Source organism: Schistosoma mansoni (assembly GCF_000237925.1).
Source record: "Schistosoma mansoni, WGS project CABG00000000 data, supercontig 0207, strain Puerto Rico, whole genome shotgun sequence".
NCBI classification, from domain to species: domain Eukaryota; kingdom Metazoa; phylum Platyhelminthes; class Trematoda; order Strigeidida; family Schistosomatidae; genus Schistosoma; species Schistosoma mansoni.
Window position 1 is genome coordinate 157,729 of NW_017386079.1, and position 16,615 is coordinate 174,343.

At 34.3% G+C, this 16,615-nt stretch overlaps 1 non-coding gene across 1 annotated transcript; it reads right to left on the reverse strand.

Annotated features, from left to right (window-relative positions):
- Nucleotides 1–10,511: 10,511 nt before the first annotated feature.
- Smp_tRNA_01739_Pseudo_TTG.1.1 lies at nucleotides 10,512–10,578 on the reverse strand. The gene has a single exon. It is a non-coding gene (tRNA).
- Between the last annotated feature and the right edge of the window lie 6,037 nt (nucleotides 10,579–16,615).

The window sequence follows — 16,615 nt, forward strand, 5'->3', positions numbered from 1 at the left end:
GCATCAATAGGCCTCAAAACACACAAATGAAAAAGCAAGATTCTCAAATACAACACGGAGAATACTAACCCAGTCACACTTGATGGAAAAACTTTGGAAGATGTGGAAACATTCACATACTTGGGAAGCATCATTGATAAACAAGGAGGATCTGATGCAGATGTAAGGGCGAGGATTGGCAAAGCAAGGACCTCATTTCTACAATTGAAGAACATATGGAACTCAAAACAAATGTCAACTAACTTCAAAGTGAGAATCTTCGATACGAAGATGTCAAGATAGTCCTACTGTACAGAGCTAAAACATCGATGAGTACTACAGCCATCGTCAAGACGGTACAAGTGTTTATAAACAGTTGTCTACGCATTATACTCAACATTAGCTGACCGGATACTATCAGCAACAGCGTTCTGTGGAGGAGAAAAACCCAGATTATAGGTGAACGGGAAATTAGGAAAAGACGTTGGAAGTGGATCGGACATACGTAAGGGAAGTCATCAAACTTCATCACGAGAGAAGCCCTAACATAGAATCCGGGTGGGAAGCGGAAAAAGAGAACACCGAAGAACACATTACGCCGGGAAATAGAAGCAGATATGAAAAGGATGAATAGAAATTGGAAAAACTGGAAAGGACTGCCTAAGACAGGGTTGGATGGAGAATGCTGGTGGCGGTCTATGCACCTCCACGAGGGGTAACAGGCGTATGTGAGTACCTTATTCGTTATAGTCGACATTAATCAAAAATTTTGTTTTAAAAATAAAAAAATAATGACTAAATACTGTTGTCTGGAAAATGTACTTCAGTAGTAAGTGAACAAACATAAACCGATTGTTAGGTTTCTGTAAAATACTTATGTTTCCTGGTTAGAATTTTCTTAGCGAGTTAGTTTTCTACGGGATGGGGTCGCTAAACTCATGCTCAACCCTCCTCCTTTATCCGGGCTTGCGACCGGCAGTAGCCTCTGGCGGAGCTACAGGAGGAGTTTTCTATAAAATAAATGAATAATAAATTCATTTATTATTAGAAGGGGTTTTTTGTGGAGATTTAGTATTTTCATAGTTGAAAGCGTTCGAATCTCATGAGGCGAGGTCGTGGATGCGCACTGCCGAGGAGCCCCACAGTAGGACGAAATGGTTGTCCAGTGCTTCCAGGTTTTCCCTGGTGGTCTAGCTTCAATTGACTCACGCTTTCACTTATCATTGTTTACTTGAATCTTCACATTGATGTCTACGACTGTAATTGATCAGTCAATTATTGACAACCGACAAGTCCCAAATAGGATGAAATGTGAATCAAACTGGATTCCACTGCTAGCCACTATCCATCTTTGCTTATATATGAGTAATATTTATTGATGAATGTTAAGAACGTGAAGATCCTTGTAAATAATTGATGAGTGTTCAAGTGTAGAAGTAATCGACAGTGAAAAAAATTGTTATTTATTGTTAATGAATTTGAAAAGTTTAATGGTTTGTTTTTTTATCAAAGATCTTAGGAACATGGACAATTATTTTAAAAAAGTAATTCAGCTATCGAACTTGCATGCTTTGCTTACGCCTGTTACCCTTCGTGGAGGTGCATAGGCCGCCTACTAGTTCTGGTTAGCGTTTTCTCAACGAGTTAGTTTTCTACATGATGGGGTCGTAAAACCCATGCTCAACCCTCCTCTTTTACCCAGGCTGTGGATCGGCAGTAACTCTATAAGAGCTACAGGCGGAGTTTATAATTATTTTACGCTAGGTAGATTTTTCGAAGGCTGACTTTAGATACATTTTGGGGTTGATTTTATATCCATTGAGAAAATTTCCATCAGTTGGAAGATTATGTATGGAAATTATATCGTGTAGAACTTAATTATTAAAATATGAGACCCAATTGTTCATGGATAGATTTATAGTTATAATCATAATCATAAGAAGAGATAGATGATGGCTAGCATGGAATTCAGGACTTTCGTTTCGTTTGATTAGGTAATCATAAGCTGGATTTACCTGTATTTCAGAGTAGGTTTTCATTCTAGGACTTGAACCCATTACCGTTCACTTCAAATGCCATCAAGTTGTCCACTTAACTACTGAGTTCAGATAGTCACTAGATTGTCCAATGGGATGAAACTTAATTCATCATTCATCTCTGTTCATAATGCTTGTGATTTAAGGTAATATCGAGTCGATCCATACACGATCTACATATGTCAATAAGAAACTGACGAACTGCAGTCCTTAAGGTCAATGAAAAGATTCAAACAATCAATACAAAATGAGTTAATAATAATAATAGCGAAATTTCGTTACCGTAAAAATCTTCCGCATCAATTGTACAATTTTACAACAAACATAAATTAATATTCAGTCAAATCGTAATTACTCAAAACATATTCTCATTGTTATAACTTGTGGACTTGTGGCACAATCAGTATCTGACATAATGACACCATCAATTAGAGAACAATGAATTATCGATCGAACCAATTACGCATAAAATGCCGTACGAGAACTCTTAAGTCCTTATCGGTCCTTCTTACTGTCTAGACCACCAGACTGTTGAGTCCAGAACATAAATCTCAGACTTCACGATATCAATCATGCATCTCAAGCATACCATGTTTATATACAAACTAAACAGACCACATCACACCACAAAATAGAAAACAACGTTTGTACAAAATTAAGGGAAAAGGTGGCTCTTAATGTGGGAGACTGCAACTAATAGACTGGGCATAACGTAAGAATGATAAATTGTATAATAATATTCTATGAGTCGAAATGAAGCTTATAATAAGAGGAATATGAATATACATAGCTTAGTTACTTAACAATTACACATTAAAAATACATCTATCGTATTGGTCCATAATTGGATCCAAGCAGTTACCATTCTTAGTTCTCGTAGGGATATAACACCAGATAATCCATGAGTAACAGCTGAGTTGGACCGAATTCTGAATAATTTATAGATCATTAAATTGTTGTAATAACAAATGACAAGAAATAATTTTATGAAATTAAACTGTATAGTTTTTATAAATATTTATTTACACAGTATATATCATACTGATATACTTGATGCTATTATGAGTTCACCTTACTCGGTAAACGGAACGAAAGCCAAAGGCACAGTGACACAATGGGTTATTCCAATCCGGTGTTCCCGGCACTGCTAACTAGATCAAGAAGTGTTGATGAGGCGTAGAAAATCTTTTCTATAAGCACCCAGAAAATACGAGGTCACTAAGCACATAATTCAAGCTTATTTATAAAATCATAGAAACGTCCATAGGAGAGCCAAAAAACAGCGTACTAAAAAAATCCGTCAACCAATGACAGTCAAGGATTTCCGAGTGCAAAACGTAAGCTGTAGGTCAACTATGTGTCTCCTACCGTGAAAACATAGTATTCGAATTTTCAGGACCTTGTTAGGACTTTTTCCGATGGAGTTCTGGAGATCTAACGTCCTGAACACATACAAACGTAGTTTTACTCAATATTAAATGTTGTGGTTTTAGTGTTCATGGAATAACTTCAAATACTTTCGTGAAAACCTCAGGTTATCTAGTTTTTTCCTAAGGATAACTACAATACTACTTTTCACTGCAGTGACCTTTGCTATTATATGATGGGTCTCTGTCGTTTAGTTTTTTTAATTTTGTCGCAAATCAATAACATTTTCCGTTGTTGTACTTACTGAGTTATTCAACTTTGAATTGGTCCTCTTCAGTATCAACATATATTAAACTAATATTCCTTATCCACTATCAGGTTTAAGATGATGTTCATAGTGCTGTGTGTTGTAGTCCTTCAGTTTTGCCAAGTTCACATTTAATATTATCCATATTGAAAGTATATCTTAAACGTTGGTCATTGGAAATTACAGTAGTTAGACACAGTACCATGTGGAAAATAATATTAAATTTCCATTTAACTTGATGTGTTATTCTAATTTAAGTCTTAATTATCTCATTGGGGCGTTCCTTAAAATTTCTCACAATAAACATGACAAGCTCAGGAAACATTCAGAAGCATTTTCATTCAATCAGTGTTTGATTACAAAATTTGTTAGAAACGTGACGAAAATGAAAAGCCATATGTTGAGGTTCTGATTAACTGATAACTACACTGTCACTATGTTTAGTAGTAGTATTCTAAAATTTTCAGGAAAAACCCAAGGACTTCTAAAATACTATAAAAACCCTATATTTTCTGTACATAAATGAATCTTTAGAGTAAAGTGCTTCCCGCATATTTTGTGCCTTTTCTCTCGTGTTCAAGTCACTGTGTAGTTCTAGCTTGAGGTTACAAGACTAGCTTAGCATCCGAGTATAGCGTTCAATCAACAAGACTTATCATTATCAGAAGTTGTTTTGTGAAGATTTTAGTAATTTTATAGTTGAATTAATGAGTCAATTGAAGTTAGAACATCATGAAAAACCTGGAGGTTAAGCACTCACACGTTAGACTGATAGGTCTTAGGTTCGAATCTCGGGAGGTGGAATTGTGGATGCACACTGTTGAAGAGTCCCACAATACGACGATACAACCGTCCAGTACTTCTAAGTTATCCATGGTGGTCTAGCTTCCATTGACTCACAAGTCTTAATTGTTTATACTATAGACAATAATATGTACTTTTAATGAAAATATAATCTATTTCAATTAGCTTCCATTTTACGAGAGCTTAAAAATTAAGGCTAAGACATTAATTAACTGCTTTTCTGACCAAAAAAAAAATGGTTATGAATTAATTATTATTACTGGATCCAAACTTTGTACTAAATAGATGTTTTGTTTTTGCATTGAAAACGATTGTTGATCCCCCATCAACTGATAATCATCTATAAAAATGAACGAACAAAATATACTGAAGTAAACATTACAATTTTTTGTGAAGTGATTATCCACATGAAAAAGAATCAATGTTTCAATAACAGGCTATCAACTCTAATAAAGGTTCCAATCACTCTAATTTGAGTAAACGTTTTGCTTCAAGAACTTTTACACAAAAGTATGACTTACAACTAAGTTAGCAAATAGCTATATATATGTTTTCTTCTTTGGTTTACTTTCCTTCTTGAATCTATCACAGATAATGTATAATGTATATGATGATGGATTGGAACGTTTGCATTTTAAACAAATAAACAAATCCAACTGATCTTTGTATTTTCATAAATTTCTTCTAAACTGAAAAAAAACAACCAACACAATTAACAATATCAGAAGGGGGAATTTGTGAAAGTATTAGTGATTTTATTGTGAAAACTATGGTTGAAGTTAGACATTAACACCCGTTGAATACCGGCTTAGTGCTCTAGAGCTTATGCAATAGCGCGTGATACTGATAGGTCCTAAGTACGAATCTCACGAGTCGGGTTCCTGGAAGCATACTTTTGAGGAGTCTCACAATAGGATGAAACAACCGTCCAATGTTTCCAGGTTTTCCATAATGGTCTAGCTTCAGTTGATTCATTAGTTTTCATTGTTTATATTATAGATAATAATATGTACTTTTAATGAAACTATGAATCTATTTCAATTAGCTTCCATTTTGAAAAACATATCCTTACAATGTTTCATATTACTGTTCTCATTATGTTATCTATCTCTCTCTATATTATATTCAATGTTGTTTGTTTTCCTCGTGTTGTTTTAATGAATACACACACACACACATTTAGATATATCAAAACAATGTTCAACTATTCAATTTACAATAATAGTTCATTGAAACATAACATGAAAATATTATTTCAAATATAATTTTTGACCTAAATTCTTTTTTTTAAAATTTATTATGTTATATGATGGAAACAAAAATTAATTTCTATAATTTAAATGACCTACCTGTAATTTAATAGTTGAATTTACTATGGAAAACTTGGAAGCATTGGGCGGTTTTTTTGTCCTTTTGTGGGACTCTTCAGCAGGACTTGACACGCATGACATTGATCACCATCCAGTGATCAATCAATTGTGATTACATCTCAGTCTTAAAGGAGGTCGGTTAAGGCCCGAATAGCTCAGTGGTAACGTCTCTGATTGTGAAGCTGAGTGACACGGGATCGAATCCATCAGGGAGCACCAGTTCCCTCAAGATTACAGATACACCTTGCTGACGAGTGCCAAATAGCACGAAACCCGGTTACAGGGTTTTCTGTTGACCACCTCCAAACACCAACTTCTCAACAGTATTCATCCATGTTTCTATACTCGGGACTCGAACCCAGGAATTGTCGGTTTCGCGTGTGAACACTTAACTTTTAGATCACTGAACTGGCGCTCAACAGTTTTAATGTCTAATTTTAACCAATCCAATTCTAATTTGTTGGAAATAATACGGTATTATTATCTTCTAATAAATAGTTTGTGTGTTTTAATCAATATGAACTGAAATCCATGATAAACCTTTATCGGGGTTATATATTCTTTAAAAAGTCTCTAGTGAGCATACATATATTTACTTGCAGACATATTAACTTATCAATACATTATATATAGTTGAAATCGTGAGTCAATTGAAGCTAGACCACCATAGATTACCTGGAAACACTGCATGGCCGTACCGACCTATTGTGGGACTCCTCAACAGTGCGCATCCACGTTCCCGCCTCTCAAGATTCGAACCCAGGACTTATCAGTCTCGAGTCAGAGCACTCAACCGATAGACTACTGAGCCGGCATTCAACGGTATTATTGTCTAACTTCAACCATACATTATTTTATGCTGCTTCTATTGACATATATAAGTAGTATGTGACACCAATCAAAAGTGGAATGCAAGGTAGTAAAAATTTGACAAGATTGAATTGATGAGAACAGAAATTGTAACAGAGAGGAATGAAAAGAGCAACTGGATTTGAAAGATGAAGAAGTATTTACATTACAACAGAATGATGTTCAAATATTGTATTTAATATATAGTTTCCATATTTGACGAAGGCACTCTGAAATAGTGCATTAGACTACATATATTACATTAATTCTATTAATTATGAAAGTGAAATGTTCAACATATAAGTAGTTCATATATATGTCAGTAAATAGGAGTAATTACGAGCCCAGTAAAATCGGATAATTCATATTTGCCTTGTTCTCACACCATTTTGCTATAACCAACATGGTGGGAATATTATAATAAAACTTTTGTTAACTGAGATAATTCATCATAGGCAAAGAATTGCTAACATAGTACGTCGTTGTATTAGGTTAGAGTCCTTTATGACTGATAGAAAAGTATAATTCTATGAAGAAATGTATATAAATAGGTATCATATTAGTATTTTTTTGACGACTAGTGATGATTGAACTGCATTGTTTTGTAATTTATAGCATCACAAACACTGACTCATACAATGAATGCATTTAGATCAAATGAAAGGACAGAAAACATTTTTGGATGGTTGTTACCATGAGGAAACTAGGATACCTGTTTTATCCTGTTTGAGATTTATAGTCTGAAAGTACCTGAGTTCCAGAGTTGATGTCAAATTTAAACAACATCGCACTATTCACTTAGCTGCTGATTCCAGATAACCACGAGTTTGTGCAATGAGATGGATTTTAATACAATTGTTTTGAATAATTCGCTTGTATTAATTCTTTGGATCTTCCTACTGATGCTTAGAACTGCAATTGATCAGTCACTTTTAACATATTTATATCCTATACAGATCGCCACGATATTATCAGTACGTCACAAACATTATAAACAGAGATGAATAGTTGCTAGCAATATAATCCAGGAAGTACGTTTCTCCCTATTTGAGATAGGTCAGCTAAATGTACCTACATTTCAGAGTTGATGTTCACTCTGTGACTTAACCTCTGTATCATTCATATCAAACGTCATCACGTTATCCACTTATCTATTAATTCCAAATAGTCAAATTTCGCATCCCAGATCCTACTGTTAGCCATCATTCATCATTACTTATTTGTATTAGTTGTTTGGATCTTCCGATTGATATTTAAGACTGAGATTGATTAGTTTCTTTTAATATATATCCACCTTATGCAATTCACCTCAATATTACTAATGATGATCATATATCAAAAGAGACTGATCCACTACAGTCCTAAATATCAATCGGAGTATACAAACAACTAATACATATCTCTATATATAGTTGACATCATGAGTCAATTAAAGCTACACCACCATGGATAACCTGGAAACACTGGATGGTCAAATCATCCTATTGTGTGACTCCTCAACAGTGCGCATCCACGATCCCGCCTCACGAGATTCGAACTCAGGACCTATCACTTTCACGCGCGAGAGCGCCTAACCAATAGACCACTACATATGTGGAAAAAAAAAGTTTTGTTTCAGATTACCATATTTATGACGTTTTTTTTTCTTAATGTTTAGAATAAATGATATTTGAATGTGGAATTTTAAATATCGATCACATGTTTTACTGCATAGTAACAAAATTTTTAAAAATCTATTTTTATTTCTGGCAAGCTCACTAGAGTACAGAAAAGACTATTTTCAGTTATACTATAGTTAATGAGAGCATAAATGGGGACATTTAAAATACATTTGAATACAAAGTTACAGTAAAATCTGTAAACCTTACAGTGAATACTTCATTTGCAAACTATCAATGAATCGTTTTATACTTCACTATTCTTTCGTTTCTATACCATTCGTTCTGTGTTCTCATTCTTTTTCCTTTGATCTTCATAACTTTTTGCCACCAGGCATTTCACTTTTTATTGATGATACATACTACTTATATCTGACGATATCAGTAGCACACACCACAATACAATCCTAATTTTTTATATGAATAGAATATATAATGAGAGATCTGTTAGTTATTATTCGACCTAAAGAGATTTCAGTTTGCTACAGATGGATACTTTCATTGATTTATAAGAGACCATAAAAGATATTGACAAATAATGGAATATATGATATGAAATTGAGTCACTTTTAAGAGACGTTGATGGCTACTTAGTACTTAATATTGATAAACAAACGCTGTCAACTCAAATAATGTCACTTAATGTCAGTATTATATTATAAACTAACAAAATGGTATTAGAAATTCACTGTGTAGTGGTAAATGAATCCCCAAAATCAATAGCTCTGTAAGTGTTCGATATTGGATGCTCACCACATAAGTTTTAATGGACTCACCTAACTGAAGGAGCTCGGTCATGCATCCGCACCATATTACGAGTCGGAACGGCCTGCTCAACTTGTCCTGCAATCACTAGCCAGTTTAGATCAGTCACTTCTCGATATATTGATAACCTATCAAATATACCTTTCAACCTCCTCGCTTCTGAAATTTGATTGCACTGTGTGGGCGCGATTCAATTATAGAAGGTATTACTAATAAAGTGTTGTCAAACTACAATACCTATGGCATCCTCAACTGTATTGGTGGCATGCTTAAACATTTGAGCTACCTGTTTCTTGCCATCTAGATATTTAAACAAGTAATCTGTTATTGCTTCTTTTAACACATCAATATGTATATTAATCATATAACCTATTCACATGCGTTTAGGAAAAGTGTACTACCTTTCGCTGTAAAGGTTACAAAAGGTTTAATCAGAGATATCATGGTTGCTAGCAATATGCTACGAAAAGAATGTACATTATTTAGATGTCGATTTCTGGACTGCTAAACTCTAGCTAACGACCTCTCAATATTTGTCGTCAGGTTCGATCAAAAAGTAAGAAACAGAAATTTGTTGAAATACTTTGTGCTGAGAATTCTATATTTTACCAAAAATATGATATGGAATAAAGCTTATAATAACAATATTTATTGTTGAGAATATATGAGACAGATGTATAGTTGAAAAAATAGTCTTTTCTATAAATTCTCAGAAGGTTATACAGTAATAACTTTGAAATTAGTAGTCAATTTCAAGAGAAAAAACAATTTTACATTTGACTACACAAGAAGAAGATCACCAATGAAAACTCAGAAGCATATAGATGGCCTTTTTGTCCTAGAATGTAGCTCCTCAGCAGTGCACATCCACAATCCTGCACGCTGGACTCGAATTCAGGACCTTCAGTTTCAAGCGCGAATATTTAGCCTCTAGATGTTAAGTGTTTACTAAGACGAAACCACTGTTAATTGATTCCAGGTTTTGCAACGGTGGTCTAGCTTAGATCGACTTGTGAATTCAACCGTTGAATATACTGAAAAATCTCCACAAACCCTTAAATTATTATTTTTTTTATTTGTAAAAAACCATAATATTATTGTTAGAGTTAAATAAATTTGGATGATATGAATTAATACCTGAGGAGAGATGAATTCTGTTACCTGGTAACCAACTCTTTAGAAATCAGACTGATGATGATAATGATGAAAAAAGAGGCTTGAGGTGTTCCTTGTGAACTAGCTTCTTTGTTTTGCTAACCATAATCATTATTGATTGTAAGCAAAGATGGATAGTGGATATCAGTGGAATCCAGGACGCGCGTTTCGTCCTATTTGGGACTCGTCAGCTGGATGTACCTGCATCTCAGAGTTGATGTTCACTTTGGGACTCGAACCCAGTACCTTTCGCTTCAAACGCCATCGCGTTATCCACTCGGCCACTGAGTCCTGATAGCCACTTGCTTGTGCAATTAGAGACCGACCAGTTGCAGTCCTAACACATCGATGGGAAGATTCAAACAAACAATACTAAGTGAATTATTGATTGTGTTTTTAAATGAAATGGAGTCTGATTGCTTCTAACTGATTAGTATTAGCACAGTAGTCTCTTAAATACAACTAACGTTTGTTGAATATGTATTTAATTGGAGCTAAATTGTTTCAAAATGAAAAGCTTACAGTTTTAAAAATATCACTCAGATAACACGTTTGATAGGTGTTCTGAAACATAGAGTTGTAAATATCTGTTAAATCGACTAACATGGAAGCCTAATCAGGAGAACTTGAGTTGATACAACAAAGACAGGAGTATTCAGGCTAAACAATTCAGCTATCAGTTTCGGTGTAGCAGTTATACGCTTAGAAAGGATTATCTGTAGCTTTGTCACGTTGCATATCCTTCGAGTTGTTTTACATAATCCAAATGTTAAAAGTTTATTGGATATATTAGCTGGAAAATGTAGGAGCATATACGGAATTATCGTGTTGACTTTTATAGCGTCAGTTCTGGATTTTGGCGATGTGTTTATGTACAAACTTCCAAGAGTAACCGTTTTCTTTTAAGCTAATACAATAACTTTTTTTATATATAGTTGAAATCAGGAGTCAATTGAAGCTATATCACCATGGAAACACCTGAAAGCGCTGGACGGCCGTTTCGTCTTATCGTGGGACTCCTCAGCAGTGCGCATCCACGATTCCGCCTCACGAGATTCGAACCAAGGACCTACTAGTCTCGTGATTTCGACTATATATAAAAAAAATTACTAAAAATCTACACAAACAACCTGCTAATACAAAAAGTGTTTGTTTTATTATCGCATCTATGCTTAATTTTGAACCGTATTCATAAAGTCCATACCCACCATCCTATAACTAAGTTTTCTTTGTAATGCAAAAGAAAACATCTAAGAAAGCTTATACCACGTAGTGTAAAAGTGCTTGTCGACTCAGATTGCTTCTTAATGGTACATCTGCATGGCATGTGAATAGAACATCTAGATTATCTTTACTATCCTCTTGAGACATGGATTCCCCTTTTTGAAATTTCTTCAAGGCATGTAGGTGCTTTGAAATACTTTTATATGGAATGAAGATGTTATCCGTTATTTGATATTGTTTACGAATTCACTTAAGTGGACTATTTCTTTGTTTATTGAGAAACGTACACTTACATTTAGTTTTTTCTTACAATGGTCAAGCATAAAGTTTTACATTTGATCCACATATATTACTTACTAACTTACTTACTCGTGTAACCTCTCGTGGAGGAGCAGAGACCACTCACAAGCATTCTCCATCCAACTATGTCCTAGGCAAGTTCACATATGTTATATAATCACAAATAAGAGGGATATCCAAGGAATGGTGTTTTCATCATAAATGCTTATATCCAACCATATGAATGACTGAAGGTAATCGAAATATATGCAGAACATTTTTTTTCGTATTTTAAATGTAAATTTTATTAATTATTAGTGAAAACAAATTTCTATGTATTTCTACGACCATACTAAACTGTTACTATTAGGGTGTTTAAAGTACATGTAAGGATGGCTCGTTGGTAAACTCTAGGAAGCCTCAAGAAACACAGAAACAGCCAAAGACATTCCATCCAATCACCACTAGGGGAACATTCTAGAATGTCGACGTGTAGCTTCCCTATTGGATGAATAAGAATGACCCCCTATATGCCTATTGGTTTTCCGAAATGATGATTCAACAAAAAAAGTATAAATACATGAGATTTCTGTACTATATTTTGACACTGTTTTGGGGAATAAAATTCCTACTTACTAACCTTCTGTCTTTTCTCTTGCGACGTTGCGTGTACGATCGTTCAAGTAGTCTAGTAGTACGCGGCATAGTAAGAATCAAGCTTTAGATGTAACAGTACAGTATTAATAGCCGTTTTTAAAAACATTTTTAGCATGCTCGTCCCTGCCTTGGTTGTTTTGAAACTCAACTACTTGATCATAAGCTAGAATATTCAATTAACTTAAGTCGTTTAATCGAAGCCATTCCTAGAGATTCTTCTAAGACAGCTTGGAAATCACTGAGTAACAAATTTTCTTCTCGAAACGAAGAGTTAGTAAATGTACGAACAATCAATTCATATTTGGTGTAGGCTGATTATTAACTGAAAACCATAGTAAAAATGAACATGTGTTTCTTCATACATTAGGCTCTTTCAGAAGTGTAAACCACTCCATCAAACATCATACTTGAAACCATCAAGCGTTAGTATGAGATCATTGATTTGAATTATAATTATCAACAAGCATTTTAAGCAAAGATGGAATAGTGGCTAGCAGTGGAATCCAGTTTGACGCGCGTTTCGTCTTATTTGGGACATCAATGAGAAGATTCAAACAAACAATAGGAAGTGAATTTAAACTTCACCCCATTGCACAAGCAAGTGGATATCAGGACTCAGTAGCTGAGTGGATAACGCGACGGCGTTTGAAGCGAACGTTACTGGGTTGGATTGCCACAGTGAACATCAACTCTGAGATTCAGGTATATCCAACTGACGAGTCTCAAATAGGATGAAACTCGCGTCCTGGATTCCACTGCTAGCCACTATTTCATCTTTGCTTATAATGCTTGTGAATTAAAGCTATATCGAGGCAATATGCACAGTATGCGCATATGTCAACTAGAGACTGCTCAATTACAGTCCTAAACATCATTGGAAAATTCACACAAACAATACTAAGTAAATTTATACTTATCAACGTTATCAAGCACAGTCAATATGTAAAATCAAAGTTGAAATCATCCAATCCTATCGATAGATGAATGTTATACAACCAACACAGATGAACCTCTCATATCATGAATTCTAACCTCCTAGACTTTACACCGCAGTAACTGATATACAACCAACACAGATGAACCTCTCGTATTATCAATTCTAACCTCCTAGACTTCTCACCTCAATAACCTGAATATCATAAGTTTCCAGTTTGATTGTATACATAGAAGAAATGAATAATATGGGAATGTTATACGTTTATAATTGTTTATTATATATATTGAATGAATACCATTCATAATTATGTTCATAAAACAAACAATATAGTTACATTGACGTCATGTTTACTTGTTATTTGTTTATCTATTATGCATGTAACCTTCATATTTAGAAGGTTGAACAACGATGTAATCAGATTACGTATATAACAAGTGAATTTGTTACTTAAATTCGTTTGATTAAAAGAAAATAATATTTATATTTTTAACGTTTAAACATCTTAAAAGCAGAGATAGACAGTGGCTATCAGAGGAATCCAGGTTGACGCGCGTTTTGTCCTATTTAGGACTCGTCAGCTGGATGTACCTGCATCTCAGAGTTGATATTCACTGTAGGTCTTGAACCTAGTACCTTTCACTTCACACGTCATTACGCTATTCACTTAGCTAATGAGTCTTGATAGTTATTTGCTTGCGCAATCAGATGATACATGTGAAGCACAAGCAAGTGGCTATCAGGACTCAGTAGGTCAGTGAAGAACGCCATAACGTTATATCAGCATATTACGGTTCTCAGCCAACAACTAAGATGTTTTAAATTCATTTGATATTGTTTGTTTGAATCTTCATATTGATGTTAAGAACTGCTTTTGATCAGTCTCTTATTGGCATATGTATAAACTGTGAGTATTGCCTCAATATAGCCTTAATTCACAAGCATCATAAGCTTGGATGGATAGTAGCTAGCAGTGGAATCTAGTTCGAAGAGCGTTTCGTTCTATCTGGAACTCGTCAGCTGAATGTACCTGAATCTTGGAGTTGATGTTTACTCTGGGACTCGAACCCAGTTTCGTTTGCTTCAAACGCCATCGCGTTATTCACACATATACATTATATGTATTAGTATAGAGTCATGATGAAAAACTAATTGAAAATAAATTTCTTCACTCGAATCGTTTATTTTTGTTTCACCAAATTGATTGGTAAAGTGAATCCGAACGGAGCAAATAAAACAATATACATTGAACATACATGTGAATGTTTACTGAATTCAGTAAATTGCTATATCAACCAAGTGACTAGTAGTCATAAGTTACTTACTAAAAAGTTGTTATATAACTATCAGTGTTCGGCTTAACTCATGTATTTTGTATGACCTTTTTTGTCATTATAGAGTTGTGGAGATTGTTAAGTTTGAATTGAGATCATGAATCAACTAATGTTAGACCACCATTGAAAACCTGGAAGCACTGGATTGACTTTTTTTTTCCTAGTATGCGACTCCTCAGTAGTGCACATCCACGATCGTGAACGCTGGACTCGAACCAAGATCTTCAGTCTCACGTTCGAATGCTTAACCTCTAGACCACTACTTCGTCATCCAACGGTGTTTATATCTAACTCCTAACAATACACAATATCGCTTGACCACCTATGTGAGATTCTTATCGAAGTTCTGGCGACAAACCGTGATCAATGGAGTTCATCTATGTCGGATGTAAGGCAAATGCTACAGATGATGGTCGCACAATATCATGGATTGGTTAAAATTGAACATTAACACCCTTGGATGCCGGCTCATTATTTTTATTATCTTATTTTCTTAAAACTTAACATGCTTTTGTTAGATGATAATAACAAAGTCGTGCTCCAGTTGTTAATAATATGAAACTTCATTAACACAATTAAGTCAGTTTATTGTATTATAATTGTCAGGAGACTCAACATGTCGATATGATCAATAATATTGTGTTGATATTCCCATTAATCTTATCTAAATGCATCATGTGAAATATTATTTGGATCTAGTGTATAAGTTACAAAATCAATTTTTTTTATCCAACTAGAGTACATTTTTATTGAACAAAGGTAGTGTAGTGAACAAGAACACGAGTGGGGACAATCGAATGTATTTGAGTTCAAAATTACAAACTATCTCATTAGATTCTGATAACTATACAGCAAATAGTTAATTTGCAAAATAACAATCAATTGTCTCAATCTTTACTGTTCCTTCTGCAAATATTAGTCCATATTCTCTGATTTCATTGTTCATGCATTTTTCTACCAATCAAGCTTCATTCCTGTTCTTTCCTTATCGATCTTCTGCCAAAATACATTCTATGTCTCACCATCAACATATATCACTTATTTGGATATAAGTAGACCACAGCACAGTAGCCTGTTTAAACATCTGGGTTACCCGTTCCTTTCATCTATATATTTCAACAAGTTATCTAATTTTGTTTGCTTGAATACACAATTATGGCTATTAATTGCACAGCTGAATTCAGGTGCGTTTCTTAAAAGTGTACAACTTTTCGTTGTAACGGTTACATAAGGCCTAATCAGAGATATCGTTGTTGTTGGGAATATGTAGCGAAAAGAATGTACATTATTCAGATGTCGATCCATGAACTGCTAACTTCTAATTGGCGATCGCTCAATATTTGTCGTCAGGATCGATCTTGAAGTAGGAAACGGGAACTTTTTGAAATACTTCGCTCCGAGAATCCTATATTGTACCAAAATATTGAATAAAGATAATAATAATAATAGTAAATGTTAAGAGTCAAGTTGGAAATATATGGTAAAGTGTCTTCAAAACTGGAAATCTTCACATAAAATAAGACAATGATTTGGTAATTTTTCTACAAGTTAATATGAAAGAACAATGTACTGTTCTAAATTCACTTGCTGTTGTTTGGTTGAATCTTCCCATTGACGCGATGACGTTTAAAGCAAACTGGATAACATTAAACTGTACTGCCGACCTTTGAACGAATCTTAAATGACCTTGAGAAATATTAGCCAATCAAAAGACAGTTAGTATAAAGTAAAAATATATTATACAAAACTCAAAAATTAGAGGGGATATTGTTCTTTTACATGACTTAAAAACTTATCAAGGTTAGATATTGGTTCATAAGTTTTAAAATCATAATGCATCCGATACAGGAACTCATCCATGTGGCTCCATAGTAGTCGACCTCTGGAACCATGATA